Below are 7096 nucleotides of genomic sequence, written 5' to 3'. Positions count from 1 at the left end.
AAATCCCCTAACATTTGTTTAAGGCTGTACTTTAATAGAGATTTTACTCTTAATTTAGGTTATTTTCTTTCTGTATCCTTCTTATATAGAATCAGATTTCACCTATTTTAGTTTCTCTCCTACCCCCAGGTGCTTATCCAAACTTTTAATTAGAATCCCACATGCCACTCACAGAAATTCAATGAATGACACAGTGAGTTAATGTTTTTCACTCAGCTTCCCAACATTCTCAGTGTTACTGATTAAAACATGCCTAAGACATGTTTGTAAAATCAGTTTTAAAAATATGAAATTCTAAAGTTCTTCATAATGAATATGAATGAGTTTTTAATGCTGATAAGTATTACATGATTAGTAACATGAAAACAAAATAATTTAACAAGTTATTTTAGGAGACTGGCATAATATAATATGTAAAATCAACCTCCAGATGAGACCAAAATATAAAGAGCACAGATTATGTCTATTATTTAAAATGAAAATTCAAACTCTTTGAGGATTAGTGTGTCAGGTGCTAGAAAATAAACAGCCATAACATATTGAACCTAGCAGACAAATAATTTCACCATCAGCCTACAAGGTTAGAAAGGCTGGAAAGGACCAAATTCAGTTCTACAAACAGCTGTCCAAATAAATAATATTATTTGTATATTAAGTATTGGGAGAAAACCCACACTGGATTCTTGCCTTTTAACAAAATCCAAAGTGTTGTCACTAGCAGTCATTCTAATACAGAGGACAAAAAAAAAAAAAAGTTTTCTTATAAAAAATAATAAATACCATTTGGTACCTACCAGTGAAACAGAACATTTTTACAGGGATGATATATCCTTTGGTGGGGGGCAGGCCTCTTTTCTGCCACATTTCATAATCACAGGCTCTATCCTCAAGTAAATCTTAAATTAGAACTTAAGGAGTGGGGGAGGAGGACAAAAAACTTTATTTAATAACCTTTTTAAAAGCACACCGTTACAATAGAAATTGGCTACAAGTATCCAGTCCATGATCCAAAGCAATGCCCTGAGGCACCCAGAGCACCACTCGGTCAGCAAACTCATGGAGGAGCCATGGGGTTATCTTGAATTTGAGGGAAACAGAGCAGTACAACAGTCTCCCCCTTAGCCACAGTTTTGCTTCGTGGTTTGCTACCCACGGTAAACTGTGGTCTGAAAATACTAAATGGAAAATTCCAGAAACAAACAATGCATAAGTTTTAAGCTGTACATCGTTCTGAGCAGTGTGATAAAAACCCATGCCATCTGGCTATGTCCTGCCCAAAATAGGAACAGAAAGGAACTTCTTCAAACTAATAAAGGGCATCAGTGAAAAATCCACAGTAGCATCAGACTTAATGGTAAAAGATTATAAGCTTTCCTCCTAAGATGAGGAACAAAACAAGGTTTGCTCTTTCCACTTCCATTCCATGTTGTACTGAAAGTTCTAGTCAGGGCAATTAGGCAAGAAAAGAAATAAGTAAATAAATATATGGTATTTATATTAGAAAGGAAGAAGTAAATATCTCTCTATTCACAAATGACGTGACCTTATATAGGAAACCCAAAAGAATACACAAGGAAACCATTGAAAATTACAGGACACCAGGTGAAGATAGAGTAAGAAAATAAACCCTGGCCAGGTGGCTCCGTTGGTTGGAGCGTCGTCCAGTACACCAATAGGTTGCAGGTTTGATCCCTCGATGTTTCTCTCTCACATCTCTCTCTCCTTTCCTCTAAAAATCAATGGAAATATATCCTTAGGTGAGGATTTAAAAAAAACACACAGAAATGAAGTCCTGCCAAATGCTACAATATGGAGGAACCTTGGAAACATTATGCTAAGGAAAGGAAGTCAGTCACAAATGATCACATATATGATTCCATTTATGTGAAGTGTCCAGAGTAGGCAACTCCAGAGAGACAGAAAGTCGATTAGTGGTTGCTAGTGGGTGGGAGAGGGGGAATGGTGAATGACTGATAATGAGTACTAAGTTTTTCTTTCAGAGTAAAATGTTCTAAAATTTATTGTGGAGATGGCTGCACAACTCAGTGAGTATACTAAAAACCACTGCATTGTAAACTTCACTTTTTGAAAAATATATTTATATTGATTTCAGAGAGAAAGGAGAGGGAGCGAGAAAAACAGCAGAGAATCATTGATTGGCTACCTCCTGACAACCACTGCTGGGGACAGAGCCCCAAACCTGGGCATGTGCCCTGACCTGGAATCAACCATGACCAGTCCACTGAGTCATTTGTAAACTTTAAGAGGATAAATTTTATGTTATCTTAATTATATATCAACAAAACTGTTAGAAAAAAGTAGTCTCAAGTCTTTGCCATGTTAAAAATCCCTCCTTTAACCTTTTATTACCCCCTTCTAATACCTCCTTCTATTCTTGCCCTCACAGCTAAGATTTGCTTATTCTTGAAGTAGTCTACATTTGCTTTCTCAGTCTCTGACCCCCCCCCCCCCCCAATTAAAGGAAACCTAGCTTCTTTCCTGATTGTTAGCATTAAGAAGGCTACAAAACTATTATCAAATTCAATAGAATATTGCATTATTAAGGTTCTACCTTAATAATCCTTGTTTAACTAAAGTTCTCACAGCATCTGAAGTACAGCTTCCTTTTTTAAATTTTTATCTTTTCTAGAGTTGGTTATGAAATATAGCTTCCTTTTAAAATGATCCCATTTGGGTTTCTACAACATTTTCTTATGGTTTCTCCACAACTGGAAACACTTTGGCAATTCCTTTTCCAGTTCTCCTATCTGGCTTTACGGGTTTTTCCTCCATGCCCTATTTCCAGAACTATTAACCATCAGTAAACTCTCCCTATTTAGTGTCATCAAAGGCTTCAGCTACCACTTATAATATGCATAGCCTGATGATTATCTTATCAAGACCTCTCTTGGACTCCAAACCCACACGTCCAACTCTGCAGTAGGGGTTTCCACCCGGATGCTTCCTAAATAACTTCCGCTCGATATATTCAAAAGCAAAATACTGTTCCTCCCCAAATGTGGACCTCTTCCAGAATTCCGTCTCAGTATACTTTACCATTGTTTATTCCATCACCCACAATAAAATCCACGTCATCTTATCCTATTATTTCTCATTTCCCAAATCTATGAATTCTACCTTCTAAATATTTGTGGTATTAACCTATTCCACTGTGTCTCCATTGACACTACCTTTGTGTAGGCCCTTATTTGTCACCTCAATTATTACAAAAACTTCTAACCAGCCTTTCTGCCTGCTGCCTTATCTTCCCATTATCCCTTCTGAATTTATACTCTACAATACCAAGAATGATCTTTCTAAATAAAACCCCTATCGTGACTCTTCCCAGATTAAAAATCAATAAACTCTATTACTATCTATAGGAAAAGATTTCTAGAACCCTTAGAATGCCAAATACTTGAGGATCTATCTGTGCAGCCTCATCTTCTGCTACTTACCATAAACCCAATAAACCCAATGATATAGCGGTAGAGAGCAACTTTTCATTCATAAAGATGTACCATGTTCTCTCTCATCAAGTCCAACTTTCCCTCTGTCTTAAGTTCCTTTCTTCCTTCAGTCACGCCTAAGTTTAAGGAGCAAAGGTATAAAGAACCTGATATAATGCTTAACACACAGCCGGTGGTTAAAATAGGTTGTGCTGGCTTAAGCCTCTCGTTTATCCTGTCTCAATGACCCCATTTACTTACAAAGTAAAGTTGAAATCACTTCAACTGTATACAAGACTATCCATAATTTGGTTCTGCCTAGCTCCCCAATTTCATGCTTTGCCACCAGCCTATACTCTCTCTAGCTATACTTGCAGATCCAATTCACTATTTAAGTTTAGACGCCTGTGCTTCTCTGCTCACACTGTTCCTTCTACCTAAATGCCCATCTGTCTGTATACTTTCTATGCCTATACTTAAATGTTTTCAGCCCTCCTATATATACTTTTTCCTTACTACTGTCCCCTTCCTCAACCTCTCTCTTCCCCTTAAGAAACTGACCACTACCTCCTTCTCCTTTCTACACCCACTGTACCTCATACTTTCTACAATTAAAGCAATCTTAAAAACATACTGTACTTGTTGACAATTCAAATGAGATAGTCTTGCCACTCTGAAGGCAGGGGCACTGCCTTTTCCATCTGTAAGTCCTCTTCACCTAGTACAGTTGCTACCCAGTAATTCCTCTATGATCCACATTTCCCCTTATTCTCTCCACATATACTATTGTGATTTTTCTTTAAAAAAAAAAAAAAAAACAAACAAAAAAAACAGCCCTAACCGGTTTGGTTCAGTGGATAGAGCATTGGCCTGAGGACTGAAGGGTTCCAGGTTCAATTCCAGTCAAGGGCACATGCCTGGGCTGTGGGCTCGATCCCCAGTAGGGGCATGCAGGAGGCAGCAGATCAATGATTCTTTCTCATCATTAATGTTTCTATCTCTCCCTCTGCCTTCCTCTCTGAAACCAATAAAAATATATTAAAAAAAAAAAAAAAAAGAACATACTTTTGGGTTACGTCCAGGACCCAATCTCTTCTGGACAAGCAAACAACTGTGCAAATACAACTGTACAAATTAAAGTTAATATGCATTTTCTGATACCACTTCTTTCTCTAAATTAGGGAATAAGTGGTCCCTGAAAGGTCTAAAGTGAGAAATACTATTTTGAAGAGAAAGCATTTACGTTGTGGTACACTGCTTGAAGATACTTTGTTTAAAGAATTCTCAATGGTTACTGTTAAACTTGCCTACCCCACTTCAACCATGGGTCACTTGGAAAAGTGAGAACCGCTCCACTAATTCCCTCCTACTGCCAAGACAGCTGACAGCAATTCTTCACCTTCGGGAAAATACTCAGAAAGGAATGATCAAATCACCGAGACAACTCAAAAGGCAGAAAGTGAGGTTACCTTCTCATTCACCGTCCCATTTGGAAGTGCTGCCTCCTGCATCACCAAGCCAAAAGTGGGCCTATTCCTTATCACCACTTAACTATTTTGTGAATAACTGCCAAGTATGAAGGAATGCTACCCAAAGTGTTCCAGCTCTGGACATGCCCACTCCACTAAACAAAAAAAAATCAGGGAAGAGCTTTCCTAATGAGGCTGGACAGTGTGTGAACGCACTGTCCACACGACTGTACCGTACTCCTTTTGTACGCACATGCAAGCAATCTCGAATTAACATTTTAATTATCTTCAAGAATTCTATTAGGCCCGAGGGGAATAATGATGCTTGCTCAAGAGGGAGGCTCTGTAGTAATGAATTCCCGAACTTGAAACAGCATGATTACTTCAGGTAAGACTGGGGTGTGGAATGTTTTGTAAAACCTGTTTTACAACGATTAAACACACACACACACAAAATAAAACAGCTGACCTCAACAACAGCATTTTGGCAAAAGCACAGGTGGAAATGTGCTGTGAAAGTAAGTCTCAGCCCCAGATCTGTCCATCCATCCCACTGAAACCTGAACTAAGGACCGCAGCATGCAAAGGAGCCCCACGGCTTACACGCCAGCGGTGGGCAACACCAAGAGCCTGCTCCCGGTCCACTGGGAGCGCTTTGGAGACGGGTCAATATTCCGGGTGCGATTGGAGAACAGTGTAGTTACATAAAAGCCTGAGCCCCCTCTCTTCCGTTCCGAGGTGCCCAAGAGCTGCCCTGAGGCCTGGAGCCCCTAGGGGGGAGGGGCTCGGCTCCAGGCGGTGCTCCTCCAGACCTCGAGCTCCAAATTACCAATGCGGCTGCCACGAGGGAGGCCCGGCCGGGAAGTGGGAGGAACGCACAGCGAAGGGCGAGAACCGAGGAAAAGCCTGCCTGGGAAGAACCCGCACTAGGGGCAGCCACGCCCCCCACCCCCAACTCCAGCCCAGCCCCGCAGGCTGCCTGACAGACGCTACTGCGAGGCGGGTGCGGAGAGGGCTCCCCGGGCACGCGAGGGGGGCGCACTGCGACCCCTGTGCGCCCCCGCTGCCCCTCACTAACCTGTGCCCGCCGCCGCGCGACCGCCCACCCGCGCCGCAGCCACCGCCTCCTCGCGCTCACGCTGCCGCCGCAGCCACCGAAGCCTCCTCCTGCGCTGCGCCCCTGGCCGGCCTCGGGCGCCCCATTCTCACCCCGCCCTGCCTCCGCCTGTTTACAATGATTGGGACGCACAGGACAGGCTGGCCCAGCGCGCAAGCGCATTCCCTCCTCCCGCCGCAGCCGGCTTCCAGGGTCCTCCACTCTGCGGTGACGGCTAAGGCCGACCTGGGCACACGCCCGGTGCCCTCGCGCGGGGTGCGTCGGGAGACGTAGTTCTCGGAAACCCAGAGCCCAGTCTACAGGAGGGCCCTTTGTTAAGGAAGCACACTACAACTCCCAGGAAGCACCGCACCTCCTGCGGCCGTGAGGCTCGCGGAGGAGACTGAGGGAGCGCGCGAAAGAACGCGCCGCGCTGGTGTCCTGGAGGCGCCTGCGCAGTTCCTGGTCTTGGGGGACTGGGTGGGACGTACACCTACCGCCGCTTATCTTGGTTTGGGGGCAGCGCCTTGAGAAAGGAAATACCTTCCCTCTTCCCGCTCTGACCAGTCTGTTCCTCGGCTACCGAAGACCAGACCTTTTGTGCCAGCGGCTTCAGTCGTCCTAACCAGTTAAACCAGCCTAGAAGGCCGGCCCAGCCTGTGACTGGGTGGGACATCTTCCCGGCCGCCGGCTGGGTGCGGCATCTTTGCCTTGGGGCGAGGACTCCTCTGAGGGCTGTTGGTTAAAGAAAGCGTCGTGGGCCCGTGAGGAAAGACGTGAAGCCCTGGACCATCCTCAGAATTCCAAAAAAAAAAAAAAAGCCAGGCGGGTTTGACGCAGGGGATGGAGCACGGGCCTGTGGACTGCAGGGTCTGGGTTTCCATTCCCGGTCAGGGCACATGCCCGGGTTGTGAGCTTGATCCCGACCGAGTAGGGGGCGTGCAGGAGGCAGCTGATCAGTTATTCTCTCTCATCAGTGATGTATCTCTCTCGCCCTCTCCCTTCCTCTCTCTGAAATCAGTAAAAATATATATCTTGTAAAAATCGGTATTGACAAGGGTCGGGTTTGCTCTTCCGCCACC

The 7096-nt window shown here is 44.1% G+C and overlaps 1 protein-coding gene across 1 annotated transcript in view; it reads right to left on the bottom strand.

Annotated features, from left to right (window-relative positions):
* The window catches only part of RALBP1 (ralA binding protein 1), a 40510-nt gene extending 34359 nt beyond the window's left edge, over positions 1 to 6151 (bottom strand). The window contains exon 1 of the mRNA XM_079785239.1: positions 5997 to 6151. The gene's annotated coding sequence lies outside the window, so the exon portion shown is untranslated. The remainder of the gene's footprint in view (positions 1 to 5996) is intronic.
* Between the last annotated feature and the right edge of the window lie 945 nt (positions 6152 to 7096).

Source organism: Cnephaeus nilssonii (assembly GCF_951640355.1).
Source record: "Cnephaeus nilssonii genome assembly, chromosome: 11".
Taxonomy (NCBI): domain Eukaryota; kingdom Metazoa; phylum Chordata; class Mammalia; order Chiroptera; family Vespertilionidae; genus Cnephaeus; species Cnephaeus nilssonii.
Note: the sequence above shows the minus strand (reverse complement) of the source record. Positions and strands in the feature narration are given on the sequence as shown.